Source organism: Staurois parvus, unplaced genomic scaffold (genome assembly GCF_062004578.1).
Source record: "Staurois parvus isolate SC_StPar_1 unplaced genomic scaffold, SC_StPar_1.0 ptg000248l, whole genome shotgun sequence".
Taxonomy (NCBI): Eukaryota; Metazoa; Chordata; class Amphibia; order Anura; family Ranidae; genus Staurois; species Staurois parvus.
The window spans coordinates 1,759,646-1,777,215 of record NW_028318044.1 but is presented as its reverse complement, the minus strand read 5'-3'; the positions used below and the strand labels follow the sequence as shown (position 1 = coordinate 1,777,215).

At 43.4% G+C, this 17,570-nt stretch overlaps 1 pseudogene; it reads left to right on the top strand.

Moving 5' to 3' along the window:
• The first annotated feature begins 3,070 nt into the window (after window positions 1-3,070).
• Window positions 3,071-3,191, top strand: LOC149459801 (U2 spliceosomal RNA; annotated as a pseudogene).
• Window positions 3,192-17,570: the final 14,379 nt, after the last annotated feature.

The window sequence follows — 17,570 nt, the reverse complement described above, 5'->3', positions numbered from 1 at the left end:
TCTAGCTCCTGCATCTCAACCTCTCACTTCATCTTCCCCCCAAACTCTCCTGCTGCTGAGCATGCTCAGTCATACTTAAAGGATGCCCAGGCTCCATGCCAAGCCTCCTGCTTGGGAATTGGCCAGGGTAATCTAAGTGTGCAGGCCAGCCCTTCCTCATCCCCGCCCACTAGAATCTTTTATAATTCTAGAATCTTCTCCAAGTTTCTAGAGCAGGGGGAGGTATCAAAGAACTGACCTGCAGAGCCCTCAGCCCTGACCTAAATTTGATCCAGTGTCTCATGCCCAGGCTGTTACTCAGCCTTTCTAAATAAAAAAATATAACTAGCTCCCCCTGGCTTACTAGGAGGGTGCTACAGACGTAATCAGTGTATTATATTTCTTCATTGTACAGTCGATGATTTATTTTTATGACTTCCTATGGTGGTATAAATAAACTAAGCTTCCAGTAACAGTCAGGATGGAATATGCCATTTATTAGCTTTTATATCACAAATTATCAGTCACCTGTCCCACATAGGGTTTCTATCCATTTAAATGCATGTGCCTCCACTGTGAGGACTCTCTAGATTTATAGAGTTAGGACCACAGATACTCAGGGTGCCGTGACGTGGCTCTGTGGCTTACGTATGTATTTGCAAATGTGTGCTAACTAAACCCCTGTTTTTAAACGCATGTTTCTAGATAGGTTAATTTGGTCTTTGATAGTTGGCCAACTGGCTGGCAGATTGAACTGGCTTTTCTTATCCCCCTCTGCTGATAAGTTATACATATCCATGTTCCTTGCCGACAATAGCCGTGATTAGACTGGGGTAGGCTGGCAAGTGGAACTGGATATTTCTATTTTTTGAATCTTTCACATAGTGACGCCCTCCATGTTCACTGTTTAAAAAGCCAGTTATAGACCTGGGCAGGTGATCAGTTTTTTTTTTTTTTACCTGTCCCACATAGCCTATATATGTAGGTCTGTTATGAAGGATAAAAGGGTGATTCTAAATGCAGTATGTAAGATCAATTTATTATTTAAAAGCAAATAAACCACTCACATGTAATAGAATAAAACGCACATATCATACGCTCTGTTGCCATAATTCAGAAACACAGGCAGTGCAAAGATGAAAGGGAGCAGAAACCCCCAAAAAGAGAAAATATACAAGCTCTGGAGCCGATCTGACAGCAAGGAAACTGATGGTGACGTCACATTCCAGGAGGGTATGGCTAAACATTTCAGGACAGTAATGCCTCTTTCTCAAGCCTTGAAATGCGTAGCCATGCCCCCATCCTGCTTCCCAGTATGTAACTTTGTTGGCCAAGTTCCCACGCTGTCAGATAGACTCCAGATGTTGTATGTTCTCTCTTATTGGCGTTTTTTTTTTCTTTTAACTGACCAGAGTTCCTCTTTAATATTAGGTTAGAGCATAATAAGTTCGCTAGTAAATTAATAGTCTGGTGAAGTCACAGAAGCTGGCATTTTCACCCAATAGGTCTCAATGGCCTTAAAGTTTTACTAAAGGCAGAATTTCTAAAAAATAAAATAACAAACATGTTATACTCACCTGCTCTGTGCAGTGGTATTGCACAGAGTGGTCCGATCCTCCTTTTCTTGAAGATCCTGGCTCCTCCTCTTCTTTGTGAGGAAATGCTGCTTTCTTGCTCCCAACCTGTGTGTCTACAGAGCCGCACTCCATAGACACACACAGCAGGATTTAGCCCCACCTTCTCTTCACCACACTTGATTGACAGCAGCAAGAGCCAATGGCTCCTGCTGTTGTTTGAGTCCCTGTGTGAAGAGGAAGCGAGGAGAGTAGAGATGCACCCAAGCACAGCGCTGATCTCTTCTCCCTTCTCTTCCCCTTCACACAGGGTAGGGGGAGCACAGGGAATTTAAAAAGGGGTTTTACCTTAATGTAAGCAATGCCTTGTGGGGGTCTGTGTGGGGGGCTTATTTAACAAGGGGGTTGCCAGATCCCCCCCCCCCCCATAAGAATGAGTATTGGGTACATGGTACCGCAACTCATTCACAAATACAAAAAGTGCACTGATTGATGATTAGGATCAGCATGCCTAAGTCTAAGGCAGACTGTGATGTAAGGGGGCTATGTTGGGGACCCTAATCTATGGAGGGACTGTGATGGGGACCCTGATGTAAGGAGGGGCTTTCATGGTGTTCCTGATGTAAGGGGAGACTCTGATGGGAATCCTTATGTAACAGGGGACTCTAATGGGGATCCTAATGTAAGAGGGGAGGACTCTGCTGGGGACCCTTATGTAAGGGGGGACTCTGATGGGGACTCTGATGTAAGGGGGAACTCTTATGGGGAACCTGATGTAAGGGGGGCTTTGACAGGCTTCTTGATGCAAAGAGGGACTCTAATGTGGACCCCGATGTAAGGGGGACTCTGGCGGCAATACAGTGCAGCCCTCACACTGAAAATTTTGGAGTCCCCTGGAAGAGAGCATCCAACTGTACAGTATAAAATGTACCTGAGGATGACCAGAGAGCCAGTCACTCAGTTCAGCTCACAAAAGAGTAAAAAATGACAGGAGACGGTCTTTGACAAGTCCTTTATTAAAAACAAAAATAAACAAAATGTCCCCCGGACACAGATCTAACGTCAAAACGATGCCCGCTGCCACCAGGATGACAGTTCTTAAATACTGTGATCATGTCATCATGTGCTGTGATTGGCCAAAGCATTGCACCTGACCTATGGTCAGGTGCATTGCTTTGGCCAATCACAATGCACTGTCAGGGCGCAGTGCATTGTGGAGCAAACACCCCTAGTGTCGCTGAACACACGAACAGCCAATGTTCAAGTCAGTCTTATGTTCGACTCGAACATCAAGCCCAACTATTTATCACCTTCCCAGCCATCATCTGTGTGCACCTCCCCCGGAATTTTCTAGATACTGATAAATATTCAAGCTGGTGTTTTGAATTCTCCCTCCCTAAGCTTCTTCTAGAGGCAGGGGGAAGCTATCTAGGCCTGTGAAACACTGAACAGATCAGACCAAACAACCTCTGCTCCCTTGATTATAGAAGGAGCCAAAAACTAGGCTCTTCGGCTCCTAGGCTTCTCGGCCTTTTGGCTAAGATCAAGTGTAGTATCTGTTCTTATCAGTGTCCAGTAGGGGCGCTCCGCTGTCATTCTTGCTTTTCGGCGAGGATGGCTGGCTCTATAGCACCCCTGCTGGTATGATGGGGCTCTGAAGGTTAGTTGGAAGATAAACCGTGGTGGCCATAGGCTGTTGGGACCTGGGAGTAATTACCCCGGAAAAATTGGAGGGGCCCAGTTCCTCCTGATTTGAATGGGTCTACCTTGTCTGGCCAGGGGTTGGGGAGGCAGAGAGTCTGTGGAGCAGTGCCCCCTGGAAGTGGTTGCTTCAGGAAGTGGTTGCTTCAGGGGTGTTCTTAGTAATCCATGGGGGTGGGATCCCAAATGTGAGAAGTGCACATGGTCACTGTTCTAACCACTTTTTCTGCACTGGGCTAGGCCTTTTGGCTGACTCCAGGCAATTTTTTGCTATGGGCCTCAGGGCCTAGCCAGTGTACAATTGCACGGCCAATTATTTATTTATTTATTTATTTTTCCTCACTATTTTGTCACCTTTCACTTTTGTGTGTGTTTTTTTCTCACTATGATGTAGGGTATGGGTCCTTGGGCTTGCCCTGAAGTCTAGGGGAAGGATGTGTGCCCATTAGGTTCCTTCCTCCCCTGTTCCTGGGGGGGGGTTCTCTCTGAGCTCCCCGACCTAGTACTTGGTGGTTTGCTTCGGCTAGCCACAAGGAAAGTGGTCCACCAGGCCTTTTGGTTAGTGGACCATGTTGGAAACCCTTTGTCCCTGTCAGGAGCCTTGCGCCCCGGGGGATCAGGGTAGAGGTCCTACCCCTTTGGGGGGTGGAGAAAAGCGCACCCTTAAGTGCACTTTTTAGTGTTTGTGTTTTTGCACTTGCATGGTTTTTGTACACTTACGGGTTTTAGTTTTTTCGCACCTCAGATGAAAAATAAAAAAAATTCAAAAATAAAGGACCCAAAAACTAAATCTACCTAGCATCCTAACTAGGAGGGTGCTACATAGCACTCACTTCCTGGAATCCATCAGCTCTTAGCTTAGGCATGCAGTCAAGGGGGTGTGCTTAGATGAGAAGCCCCTCCTCCCCTCCTGGGCTTTATGACATCATTTTGGCCTAGGCCAAAAACCAGGAAGTCACTGAAGAAATGTAAAAAAAAAAGTTTAAAACAAGTAAATATAAAATACCTTCCTATCTATTTACTGATGCAGCATAGAGATTAAAAATAGTTCATGTTGATCGAGAGAGTTTAGTGGTCTTTTATTAAGAGTTCACATTTAATATAGATAGTTTTGCAGCACAAAAAGTACATTTTAAACGTAACTTTCTACGTGCTAAAAAGGACTTCATCTGCAATTATTTTTTAAATTTATTTGCTTCATACAAAATTACATTACACGTTAAAAATGTTTTAATGAGCATTTAAATGCCATTTACGGGTCTATTAAACAGATGTATCTGTATGCCAAAAGGCGCGTCTGTACCCTTTACACGAGAGCAGCTTGGTTTCCATGGAAACATACATATTTTGACAATACTGAGTCACCTATAGCACCTAAGTGTTCTGTAATATTTAAAGGGTTATATAACACATCTGCTGGTTCTGAAGTATTACAACTATCTATCTGTAGTTTATAAATGTGATTTTGTATTTTAGTTTTTTAAGGAAATCTAATTTAGCATTTAGGCCCATTTTGCAACAAAAGGATACTGATTACAAAATTGGGGATGGGCTGGATGGGTTAGTTCACCTTTACCAAAAAAAAAACTGTCTATGCAGATAAGGGGTGTCCAGGGGCGGACTGACCATTTGGAAACTCGGGCACTGCCCGAGGGCCCGGGGTCAGTAGGGGGCCACAAAAGATGCCCCTGGTACCTTTTTCATAGGCATTTTTGAGTTTGGGCAAGGACACAGGGGCCCCATGATCCCCTATTGCCCGGTGAGATGCCCCTGGTACCTTTTTCATAGGCTTTTTTGAGTTTGGGCAAGGACACAGGGGCCCCATGATCCCCTATTGCCCAGGGGCCCCATGAGTTGTCAGTCCGCCCCTGGGGGTGTCTGTAGATAAAAACAGACTGTACAGCTTTGACCAAAGTTGAATAATGTCCTTGCCATAACCATTGACATACCTCATGAAGCCCGACTGAGAAACTAGGATGTTGCTAAGAGAAGCATGGTGTTACTGTTTACCTTCACCATCTGCCAGGTCTGAACCCATGGCCTCCGCTGTGTCTGATAGTAGCTCTTTTTGTTGAGCCACCTGAGATGCTGGAGAGCATCCTGTCTGATCCTTTGGGTTAGGAGTCTTCAAACTTTCTAAAGAAAGAGCCATTTTATTGTTCTTTAGACCAGGCCTTGAAGTTTCCACTTGCCTGCTCGCCAATGGCGAGTGGAAATTATGGTGGGGGCAAGTGTGTCCCCAGGGCCATTTTGCTGAGCAGGCTCGGAGCTCAGGCGGGATCTGTCATTGGCACTGGTAGCCGTCAGACTTCTCAATAGCTGAGTGCAGTGAAAGCAAAGGAAGGTGTGCTGTGCTCTCTGCCTCCTCCTAGAGTGCAGTACCCGGCTCTGTGAGTGAACAACGAAGTACTGCAACTTTTTATAGGGCTGTGTGTGTCTACCTAATTTCAGCTCACTTTGGTCACATGATCCTCTATGTCAGCCAGTGGTGGCTTCAGGGGAGAGAGCACTTAAAAGCGTGCGTGCGTTTGTGTTTGTGTCGTGTATGCATGTACATGTGTCTGTGTGTATGTACATGTGTGTATCTGTACATGTGTCTGTGTGTATGCACATGTATGTGTGTGTGTACATGTGTCTGTGTGTGTATGTACATGTGTGTGTGTGTTTGTGTGTATGTACATGTGTGTGTGTGTTTGTGTGTATGTACATACATGTGTCTGTGTGTACATGTGTCTGTATGTACATGTGTCTGTGTGCATGTACATGTGTGTTTGTGTGTATGTACGTACATGTGTCTGTGTGTACATGTGTCTGTGTATGTATGTACATGTGTCTGTGTGTATGTACATGTGTCTGTGCGTGTGTATGTACATGTATCTGTGTGTATGCGTGTCTGTACGTGCCTGTGTGTGTATACATGTGTCTGTATGTGTATGTGTGTACGTGTCTCTGTGTGTGTACATGTTTCTGTGTGTATGTACATGTCTGTGTGTGTGTACAGGTATCTCTGTTTGTGTGTGTTTGTTCGTGGAGAGCAACTCTTAAGGCCTGGCTAGTAGCTCAGGACTTGAAATTTAAAGCCCTGCTTTAGACGATAGTGGGGCTGGACTGTCCTCAATGGGAGGAGAAAATGCCCTAGCATCAGTGGGAGGAAAAAAGCTACATAGTGCCCATGGTCATTAGTTTGAGGAATAGTGGCCCAACATTGGTAATAGTAGGAGGAATAGTATCCTATAGTTGTTTTCAGTGGAAGGAGTAGTGCCCAGTTTTTTGTATTGGTGGGAGGAAAGGTGCAATATCGTTGGTGTCAGGAATGGACTTGCCAGTGGTGGTGGGACTCACCTGCCTTGTGGTCTGCAGTACCAGGGCTGGCCAGCGGGTGCTCTCAGCAACCAGAGGCTCACTCCTGCAATGAGCCATCACCTGAAGCTGATTACAACAGGTGTATTTAAGGAATGGCAAGGCCAGGGCCTTGGTGTATGTTTCCCATGGGCCCCTGTACCTGCATCCTGTCTGCTTTCTTCCTGATCCAGATTCTGCTTCGATCCCTGACTCTGCATGAACTCCGCCTGTCCTGACCTCGGCTATTCCTGACTACTCTTCCACCTGCTCCTTGTGCCCTGCCTGCCCGTTTGCTACCGACCCGGCCTGCCTGACTACGCTTAGTATTGTTTCTATTGTTATCTGTTGGAGGTTTGGGTTGGATTGTTTGCACTGTGTTGTTGTTTAGTCTTGCACTGCGTCTATGTTTTGTTTAGTCTTAATAAATTGTCTTATTCACACTATACCTGAAGTCTGCGTTTCTCTGTGTCAGGCCACACATTTCTGGTCATACCCGGATCCCTAACAGTTGGTGTCAGCAGAAGATGCCCCATCTTTGGTGTCAGTGGGAGGAATAATGCTGCCATGGTGGTGTCAGTGGGAGGAATACTGCCCCATGTTTGGTGTCAGTGAAAGGTATAGTGCCCCATGACTGTAGGTGGAAAAAATGTGCAATCACTTGTATCAGTGGGAGGAATTATGCCTCATCATTGGTGGCAGTGGAAGGAATAATGCTCCATTGTTGACGTCACTGAAAGTAATACCTTCACTGTTGGTGTCAGTGGATGGAAGAGTGCCCCATCGTTGGTGTCAGTGGGAGAAATAGTGCCTCATATCAATGGGAGGAATAGTGCCTCAAGAGCCAGATAAAGGTTAAGCAAAGGCTGCATTTGGCCTGCAGGCCGCAGTTATGAGACCACTACAATCCTGCAGTGCTCCTTGTTTCTGGAGAACCTTGAACCCTTTGCTCCTCCCATGAAGTTCCTATTTAAGCCATTATCTTGCTATTGTCACTCCTGCTTCCATTCATATCTTTGCAACCATTTGTTACCGACCTTTGGCTTGTTCCTCGACTATGCTTCTGCTTGATCCCAACCTGCTATCACTTGTTACCGACATTTGGTTTGTTTACTGAATACGCTTCTGCTTGATCCCTATCAGCTATATCTGCTACTGGACCATGACTTACTCACCTCTTAGTGGGGCCATCCTGAGGACTGTGACCTGATACTAACATGCAGCAAAACCCATCTCCACCATCAGGAGCTCTGGTGAATACTGGTTAATTAGACCCCACATCCAGCCCGCTATAAGATTTGATCCAGCCCCTCAGCTACAGTCAGTGGCATATTCTCAATGTACACTGTTTGATGATTAAGATCAGCAGGGGATGCCTACGTCTAAGGCAGACTGTGACGTAAGGGGGCTATGATGGGGACCCTAATCTATGGAGGGACTCTGATGGGGACCCTGATGTAAGGGGGGACTTTCATGGGGACCCTGATGTAAAGGGAGACTCTGATGGGGATCCTTATGCAGGGGCAGACTGACAACTCATGGGGCCCCCGGGCAATAGGGGATCATGGGGCCCCTGTGTCCTTGCCCAAACTCAAAAAAGCCTATGCAAAAGGTACCAGAGGCATCTCATGGGGCCCCCTACTGACTCCGGGCCCTCGGGCAGTGCCCGAGTTTCCAAATGGTCAGTCCGCCCCTGTCCTTATGTAAAGGGGGAATGTACTGGTGATCCTGATGTAAGGGGGGACTCTGATGGGGACCCTTATATATGGAGGAACTTTCATGGGGACCCTGATGTAAGGGGAGACTCTGATGGGGATAGTTATGTAAGAGGGGACTGTAATGGGGATCCTGATGTAAGGTGAGGCTCTGATGGGGACCCTTATGTAAGGGGGACTTTCATGGGGACCCTTATGTAAGGGGGGACTCTGATGGGGACCCTGATGTAAGGGAGGTATAAAATAGGGTTTCTGATGTAAAGGGGGACTCTAATGTAGACCCTAATGTAAGGGGAACTCTAGTGGGGACACAGTGCAGCTCTCACACTGAAAAGTTTGGAGTTCCCTGGAATAGAGCATCCAACTGTACAGTATAACATGTACCTGAGGATGACCAGAGAGCCAGTCACTCAGTTCAGCTCACAAACATTCACTTGTAACATGCAGTATTTTTTTTAATCAAGGTAATATGGAAGAACTTGTCAATGGCATGTAAGTGGATCCTGGTGTCATCCTGAAATCCTTCTACACTTGGCTGCCATGAAATACTGGATTGTGTGCGTTAACTTTTATTTTACAATTTAAGCAAACTCTACAGAGTCTGTCCAGATCCCATTCTGGGTGTGACGGCATGCCTTTATTCCCTGCTCTAGGTAGTATGCCCCAGTGTGAGCGAGGTATTGCTATGCTCCATTGGGAAGCAGGATAACATTAAGTCATGTTATTGCTACTGGATTAAACTGTTGTGCGGTTGGCACTTCACGGTAGCAGTAATTGATAAAAGGTGTGCTCTTGCACACAGAAATATGAATCTGCAGCTCTCTAGAGATGAGAATAAATGGATATATAGTATACTCTCAGTATATATATATATATATATATTTATTTATACTGTGTGAATATACAGTTATACAGTATAAATATATATATATACAGTTGTGTTCAAAATAATAGCAGTGTGTTGAAAAAAGTGAATAAAGCTCAAAATCCTTCTAATAGCTTTTATTTCCATCCACACAAATGCATTGGGAACACGACACATTCTATTCCAAATCAAAACATGAAGAAAAATATATCACATTTGTGTTGTTCCTCTAAAAAAAATTGAAGAAAAGTGAATATTAGACGGTTCAAAAAAATAGCAGTGTTTGTATTCTTTTTTACAAACTCAAACATTCGCTATATAAACTGAAAAATGTTTGAAGATTTTGCTTTCCTTTGAATGACTTCATGAATATTTGGTTGTAGTCGCACTGTTTCTGAGAACTGCTGTACATCTGTGTTGCATGGAGTCACCCAACTTCTGGCCCCTGTGATCAGGTATTCCAGCCCAGGATGATTGGACTACATTCCACAGTTCTTCTCTATTTCTTGGTTTTGCCTCAGAAACTGCATTTTTGATGTCACCCCACAAGTTTTCTATTGGATTAAGATCCGGGGATTGGGCCGGCCACTCCATAATGTCAATCTTGTTGGTCTGGAACCAAGATGTTGCACGTTTACTGGTGTGTTTGGGGTCGTTGTCTTGTTGGAACACCCATTTCAAGGGCATTTCCTCTTCAGCATAAGGCAGCATGACCTCTTCAAGTATTCTGATGTATTCAAACTGATCCATGATCCCTGGTATGCGATAAATAGACCCAACACCGTAGTATGAGAAACATCCCCATATCATGATGCTTGCACCACCATGCTTCACTGTCTTCACAGTGTACTGTGACTTGAATTCAGTGTTTGGGGGTCGTCTGACAAACTGTCTCCGGCCACTAGACCCAAAAAGAACAATCTTACTTTCATCAGTCCACAAAATGTTGCGCCATTTCTCTTTAGGCCAGTCAATGTGCTCTTTGGCAGATTGTAACCTCTTCAGCACATGTCTTTTTCCCAACAGTGGGACTTTGCGGGGACTTCTTGCAGATAGCTTGGCTTCACATAGGCGTCTTCTAATTGTAACAGTCCTCACAGGGAACTTTACACCTTCTTTCATCTTCCTGGAGCTGATTGTTGGCTGAGTCCGCGCCATTTTGGCTATTCTTCTATCTATTCGAATGGTAGTTTTTCGCTTTCATGTTTTGGTTGCCATTTGAAAGCATTTGCGATCATTTTAGCTGAGCAGCCTATCATTTTCTGCACTTCTTTTTATGTTTTCCCCTCTCCAATCAACTTTTTAATCAAGATACGCTGTTCTTCTGAACAATGTTTAGAACGACCCATTTTCCTCAGAATTTCAGAGAGAAATGCACTGTAACCAGCATGTACAACATTTGCTGCCTTCCTTCCTTAAATAAGGGCAATAATTGCCACCTGTTTTTTAAAGAATGAATGACCTCACTAATAGGACTCCACACTGCTATTATTTTGAACATGTCCCTTTCAATTATATATATACCTTAAACCACTGGATAAACTACCATTTATACATTTGGCAGCCTATCTCTATTTCAAGGGTCTCCAAACTTTCTAAACAAAGAACCAGTTTACTGTCCTTTAGACTTAAGGGGGGGGGGGGGGCAAACTGGCAAGCAAGAGTAGAAAATACCCCAGTGCCATTGGGAGTAAACAATGCCTCAGGCTTGGTGTTGAGTGGGGATAGAAAATTTACATATCTCCTGTGGTCAGTAGGAGGAGGAATAGTTCCGCATCATTGGTAAGAGTGGAAGGAATAGTACCCCATCGTTGGAGTCATTGGGAGGAATAGTACCCTCATGTTGGGGTCAGTGGGAGGAATGATGCCATATCATTGGTGTCAGTAGAAGGAATAAAACCTCAAATCAGTAGGAGGGAAAGTTCCCCAAGGGCTGGATGAAGGCAAGCAAAGGTCTGCATCTGGCCCCTAGGCCAGTTTGGAAACCACTCTTCTATAGTACTCATACTATATGTAAATGCCATTGTAATAATGTATTGAAGTATTATACTGTGGGATCCTAATCTAAGCTGTTTTTCAGAGACATAAGAGACCTGAGCCTAGTAATATACGCCATAGCCTAGGTGAGCTGACGTATCTTTTTATCTAGAAGGTACACAAGGTTGTTTGTTTTATTAGTTAAACCTGATCTTCTGGCAAATAGGTAGAAATGTACAAAACTCACCTTTTTTTTTTCGGCCAAAAATTCTTTTGAGCCAGTCTTGAGATCCAGAAACCCTGCCTCGTTGCCTACCCAGAGTTGGTGACCTCACTTTTTGTCATTGCCAAACACAGCTTGACCACCCAATCGCCCCAACTTCTGATTGCAAACTGAAGGAGCTACGGCACATCAATGCAGTCATCTGAGAATCATATCACTTACTTACCTGATTGGTCTATTTTCAAATGACACTTCAAGACAAGGATCCTGGCTTGTGGGCTCAGAGGTAGATGTTTCAAGAACTTCAGATCTTAGTTAACAAAACGATTTTACAAAGTGATGTTAAAAAGATCTAAACATTAGGTTATGAACCTCTTTGCATTTTTTTTATTTTAACCTCCCTGGCGGTATTCCCGAGTGTAGCTCGGGGTAAAGTTTCAGTACCACAAGCGGTAACCCCGAGCTACACTCGGGCTTACCATGCGGCGTTGCACAGGGATTCCCTGCAACGCTTACCTTGTCCTTCGCTCCCGCGATGCGTCCCCTGCAGCGTCCCCGACCATCTCCTGATGCCGGCATCTGCTGATGCCGGCATCTGGCTTCCGTGTTCCGGTCCCTGTGACGGTGGCAAATTTGAAAATGTAAAAAAAATTAAATTTTTTTTAAAACGATTATTTCATAGAAAAACATTCCTGTATCAAAGCATTTCACATACATTTTGTCCCTACTGCTTTGTCCGGCGCCCCGCCTGCATTTTGATTGTTCTTTCTGCCTGAAGACTTAGAAAACTCCACGGCGTCCAAAAAGCGTCCCTTTAGGTCAAAATCGGTTTTACACCGGCTAGAGAACAGCGATAGTAAATCAGAACCACTTGCAGAATTGAGTGATAATGATTCGTGGGGGGAAATTCGTCATCAGACACTGAAAACGATTCTGCGACTTTGCTCAGTGATGTGCGAACTTGGCGCTCTATTTCAAATTTCAGTGTTTTTGGTTTGATTATATTATTGAAATAAAGGTATTATTATTATATTATTATTTTTAATGAGTATTTATTAAATTATAATTTATGATTTTGTGTTTCAAGTTTTATCATATCCGGGATGTTTACTAGACTCTTGTTCGGACAGATTTCAGGGAGTTATTCCTAAATTACAGCCTACAATAAAAAAAATACATATTTCCATGCAAAAAAATGGTACCGCTTTTGGTACAAAATTCCTGACATAATCATACCGCCAGGGAGGTTAAGAGACTACTGTCTCTTTGCCCACTTCCCCAACCAACCTATTTACCATGCACACCAGCTGTTCTTTTGCCCTCATGCAAGACCACTGCTTTCAGGTATGAAGGCACATGTGGTCTCTTCTCATAATGCAGTTTTCAGGCCAAGCACTCAATCCTTAGGCCTCAACGTTTTTACATGACCAAGGATGTGGCACCATCCAATATGGAGCCTACACAGTTCTTTACTCCTGACATGAACAGAATGGTAGGGGAATGTTGCAAAGGTAATTATAAGAGCGTGGTGAAAGGGGTGTGTGTGTAGGACTTCCTCCAGATGTAAAGCATGCTCCTTTTCTTTCTTGTAATGACCATAAAATGAATAACTCAAATTTCACTACTATGACTCAAAATACCTGGCTTGTATACTCACATAGCTCAGCAGTACATGTTCCTTCAACTCTAGGACTACAAGATGATTTTACAAAGTCAGAAGGTAGGTTTTGCACCCTTTATGCATTTTCAGACTTTAAAAAGACAACTGTCACTTTGTCCATTTCCCAACCAACCTATTCTCCACCTATTCACCATGTGCCCTGGCTGCTCTTTTACCCTTATGCAATACCTGCTGCTTTAAGGTATGGGGCAGCATCGGATCTCCCATCTCTTATGATGCCATTTTCAGGCCAAAGCACTGAAGCCCAAGGCCTTTACGTTGTCACATGACCGAGTGGGTGACACCATCTAATATGGTCCAAGATCATTTTAATTCTTGATAAAAAAAATCCTATAAAAACCTGTTTCGAGGGCAACACCATTCCTTCTTCATCAGTTCTCAACATAGTATTAAACTTGGATATGACTTTTTTCTATTAACAATAAAAATGATATTGGACTGTTATCTGATTTTGGTCTGGTGCTCCTTTCTGTATTTCTATGGTTTGAGCTACTGTTGGAAGCACAACGAGGAGAGCCTTGCTGTGTGGGAGCCACTTCAGCAGAGTTATTGAGCGTGTTTGAAGGTTTCTTTCATCTGACTACTTTCATCTAAGTTCCCAGAGCCTGTTTGAGTATGTTGTCCTGGCATACCATCCAATATGAGGCCTACACAGATCTTGACTCTTACAGAGGAATGGAGTGTGTGTAAGAGGAGCTTTGTGGTTGGCGGCAAAGCCCAAGTCCTTAACCCCTTTCCAGCCCTGCTAGAACACTGTCTCTCCTGCTGAGGCTGCCCTGCTCCTTGCCATAGGCCTCCCCATGACATTCCCGGTCATAGACCTCTATACATATATCCCACGGAAGGAATTTCTACACGAAAAAAAGGGTTACTGCACTTCATTGGTGATGTTCAAGAAACGGCATTATAGTTGCATCACAAGTACATTCATTCCGGACTCATATAACATACATGTTCAATCATATTTAATGGACGATCCGCAGTAGTTACAAGTGAAAACATGTGCAGCACTTTACCAGCTATCTGCCTACAGTATCTTCTCTGCCTAGGGTCATCAGTACTCACAGAACTGTGCTCTCTGTAGACACCTCCTTGCTAGGTACATATTTGCCGGGAACCCTCTAGGGAAGAATCCTCAAGCATGGATCTTCAGCTTGGCCTAACAGGCCTTTTGCAATCCTTCCTAGCCCCCACCTCCATAAGGAACAGAATAATTACAGCCGGCTCCTCCTGTGTACAGGTCCACTCCACTTGGCCTCCTGCCTTGTCCATGGCCTAAGTGTGCTGATTACATCCTCACAGATGTGGGATGTTTAGCTCCCATGCCACAAGTGTGTGTTCTCCTGTCCCCCATAGCTTATATGTGGGTGCTGACGTACCTCTGACATCACTGTGGGAGGGCTCTATCTAAAAGGGGCATACCACTTGCTGTCACTGCCTGCTATATCAGACCCTATTCTGGTAAAGAGCCACCTAGTTGCAAAGAGGCTAACTGCACAGGCGTGTCGGGCAAACACACCAAAGATAATTATTAATTAAGGGTGGTGGAAGGGGTGTGCTTTTCAAGAGACTCTGCCTCCTTGAATGTTAATTTCCAAAGCTCTTCTCCTATAAACATGTAAACAATTTACTAATTCGGTCCTTATAATGTTTAGTGTAAAATTCCATGGTAGCTCATTCAGAAATTCTATAGTTTACATAAATATGTCATATGTTATAGCTATCATTTTTATGAAGAATTGTATATACACAGCATCCTCTATTTAAACTGGATGACTGCAAAAATGTAAACTTTTTTATGAAAACAAATATTTAAGGGTTTGCACTACCATTAAGAATGAATAATGATGATGAATCTGTAGATCTATATTTCCATTATCGCCACTTTAAAATATAGCAAACTTGGTAGGAGTTTTTTTTTCCCCTGGTTTTAACAGTATTCTTGTGTTTCAGATGGCAGCAGGCCAGAAACCACGGATATAGAATGATGTTAACCCTAGTGCAGAGCAGAAAAAAAAGTAAGAAAAAACAAGATGGCTCAGCAATTAACAGCATTATATATGTTAGTGTTAAGTAGTAACAGATGTTTCTTTTGGTTCCCAACAAATTCCTTGCAAACCAGGGACCATAGATGTTGACAAAAGTTTATGAAAGTGCATTTGCTTTCATTCCTCTTTCTTGTAAATGGTCAGTAAACCATGTGGGCCAAAGCTTAGATTCTCACACTTAAAGAAGAGCTCCGGCATAAAAGAGCTGTTCTATGTGTCTAATGGCAGTTTCTACTTCTATTAAAATGTACCTAATACTTAAAACTGAATTCCAGGTATTTAACATAGTTACATTTGTTTCAGCTTGGATCAATGTACGAATGTACAGTATGTGCCATACCCATGGGAACTCTTTAGAAGCTGCACATCACTGTAGTAGGCATCGCTACTCCAGTGATCTCCATTAGATTCTGGGTCCTGAGCCAAGAAGCTAACCTGCTGTATTGTGAACACAGGAGCTTGCCTGCTTTGTACAGGCGCCATTCAGAGAACACTTGGCATTTTCTCAATTAATGCAAAATGTTCTCTGATTGGATGAGGTGCCAATCATGTTGTCACTGCCCCACCTCTCCACCTTGTCCAATCAGAGAACACTCTGCATCCATTGAGAAAATGTAAGCATTTTCTGAATAGTGCCCATGCCAAGCCTCCTGTGCTCATGACGGGAAACCTCTTGTGTTAACAATGCAGCAGGGCAGCCACTTGGCAGAGGATCCAGAAGAAAGTGGAGATCACTGGAGTAGCAAAGTCACATACTTATGGGCCTCAACTCAGTGGCCTGTAATCGTATAACAAACTGATAGTATGATCCCAGCCTAGGCAAAGTAACTTGACTGAAGCTCAAATGCTTTGTAATGAAAAATAAGACTGTTGCTGGAGATTTCCACATGTCAAGATATAATTAATGCGAGTTGTAAGGTTATGAAAGGTCCAAATTTCATTTAATGTGCAGGAAGTAGATGCCTTGCAATGAACTCAATACTAAAACAAATCTAAAGCCATCCAAAAATCTAAATATCTAAGTGTCTATCCATTACGGTTGTAGGGTACATAGATGATTTATTTTTATACTAGTGGGTATATATCATCAAAAAACACTCTTTAGTAATTTATCATTGTATAAAGACTTTATTGGATGCAACTTATGCAGAATTCAACTTCATGGCATTTTGACCATTGTTTACCAAGATAATCCACAAAGCAAGCAGTAGTTTGTCCTATTTATATTACAGGACTCTTACATTCCTTTATGCAAATAATAATAATGAAAATACATTGAAAGTAAGAATCTAAAGATTGTTAGTTAACATATGGAGATGAAACCACTTCAAGTATGGGGATGGAGGGTGTTGTGTATTGTGGATCTATGAAGCAGTGTTGGAGAATAATCAGTAAGGAAGGTGAGTGAATGATCAAACAGCAAACATAAGCTAGACATGTCAAAACCTTTTATAGTGTTGGGTTGAGTAGGGAAGAGTTTAGGTCACTATTAGTCTCTTTGCCTGTGCACCATTGAGGCAATTTCCCTTTATTTCCTGTCCCATAGACGTAAGGAGTTAGTGGAAATCTCCCAAAGTGAAGGGAATTTTCCAAGATGGTTATCACCAGAAAAGTAGCAAACAAATAATAATGGGAGTTCTGGCGCACAAGCAAGGGTGAATCTCCTCAATGAGGACACAGACTGCAATGAATACTGGTCCTTCCCCACTCCATCTAAAATATCTTTAATATACAGAAGCAGACTTGTAATATACATAAAGATGAATAGATTGAGATAGATAGGAATGGTAGAAAAAATGAATGAGAAAAACAGAATTAGATAATTTTAATAAATACACAATGAAACACAATAAACACAGGTATAGTAGGGTAAGGGCAAAGGATACTCAAAGGTGATCAAAATGTAGACTCCTGGCCTCTATTCACAGTCAGTTCAGAAAACAAGTCCTTTAAACTGAAACTGACACTCTACTCTGCAGACTTTGGACTCTTCAGCTTCATACAGAACACATACCCTCTGCAGCAGGTAGACAGGAACCCCTCTGCCATGTCCACTGGCAGCAGTTTGCGTCTAGCTCTCCAGGACACTCTTCTGCAGGCCACTTCTTTCCCCAAATGTTTCAGCAATGTACGTCAGACTCTTCCAAGCCACAGAGCCTGCCTTGTCTTCTCACCCGAGGCTTGGAAGGCTCAGATCTCTGACACAAAGCGTCCTCTCCTCGGACATGCCTAAGAGGCAACAGAGATTCCACAAAGTCATCCTAAATATTTATATCAGACTTTTCCCACCCTTTCCCAGTGTGCACCACTGGCAATAAACATTCTAGTGGCAAGGGAAACATACTGTAAATATTCAGAACTTGTATCTTCTCACACTATTACCAGGGACAATCCCCAACAGCAAGCAGAGGCAAACAATAAAACTGAGCTTAGGGGAAACCTAACAAAAGCAGAGCTTTAACAATCCA